Below are 1,276 nucleotides of genomic sequence, written 5' to 3' on the forward strand. Positions count from 1 at the left end.
GCCCGGCCCCGGGGCGAGCCCGCAGCGCAGCGCAGCGCAGCGCAGCGCAGCCCGGCACACCGCCGGCAGCTCGCAGCTGGAGAGCGCAGGAGCAGCACACCCCTGAGCGCTGCCACAGCACTGACACGCTGTGGGCACGCCGGCCTCTCCCCCACCTGGCTGCATTCCTCCAGCGCCATCCAACTTGGCCCCGGGGCCGCTTCCGGCTTGTTGGGAGAGCGCCCAGCGCGCGCAAGCCGTGCCCGAGCTCGCAGGCAAGCGGGGTCTCCGTCCCAACCTGCTCGGTGCAAACGGGCGCGGTTCTGCCCTTAAGCCAAAGAGCGGGCACGAGGCGGGCGGCTGCGAGAGAGGTAAGGGAGCCGCAGCTGGATGCTGCGCAGCCTGTCACGGGTGCAGGCTCCTGCTGCGTTGCTGAAGGCGGCTGGCCCCCTCTTTTAGAGAGATGGAAACTGAGGCACAGAACAACTAAGCGACTTTGCCCATGGTCAATTTTGGGGTCTGTGGAACAGGCAGGAATTAAACCCCAAAGGGGTCAGGAGCGTTCAGAGCACGGGCTAGGCCCTGCAGACATCATCCTCGTACCGAGGGATAGCCGATAGGATACCGATACTGGGCCCTGCAGACATCTATCCCTCGGTACGAGGATGCTGATATCATACTGGGCCCGGCAGACATCATCCTTGTAGCGAGGGATAGCCCATATGATACTGAAACCAGGCCGTGCAGGCATGATCCTCATACTGAGGGATAGCCAATACAATACCGGGCCCTGCAGACATCATCCTCATACCAAGGGATAGCCCATATGGTACCGGTACCAGGCCCTGCAGACATTTATCCCTTGGTACAAGGATGCTGTTACGATACTGAAACCGGGCCCTGCGGGCATGATCCTCGTGCCAAGGGATAGCTGATACGATACCGATAGCGGGCCCTGCAGGAGATAGGGAGGGTGGGTAGTGCCGGGGTGTCTTGCAGAGCAGGGGGACCCCGAAGTCTGCGTAGCAGCACACCCAGAGCAGGCTTCTGTTTCCGAACACTGCATTTTGCATGTCCTCAGCTGACGGGTTGGTGGAGGTTACCACATCACATCGCAGCCTGCCTGCTGCAGTCCTTGACCTTGCATCGCGCTTCGTGGAGACTGTTCTGCTTTGGTACGAGCACCAGTACAAGGCGAGACGCTACCCAAGGGGAAGGCGGCAAATTTTGCCCACATGCAAGGAGCAGCAAGAGTCGGAAGTGTGGCCAGCCTGCAAGTTTCCCCCCGCCCCGAGAG

General features: G+C 61.5%; 1 protein-coding gene across 1 annotated transcript in view; it reads right to left on the reverse strand.

Moving 5' to 3' along the window:
* The window catches only part of TTLL9 (tubulin tyrosine ligase like 9), a 26,459-nt gene that overhangs the window by 12,935 nt on the left and 12,248 nt on the right, over positions 1-1,276 (reverse strand). The window lies entirely within an intron of this gene.

This window comes from Alligator sinensis, unplaced genomic scaffold (assembly GCF_000455745.1).
Source record: "Alligator sinensis unplaced genomic scaffold, ASM45574v1 scaffold1032_1, whole genome shotgun sequence".
NCBI classification, from domain to species: domain Eukaryota; kingdom Metazoa; phylum Chordata; order Crocodylia; family Alligatoridae; genus Alligator; species Alligator sinensis.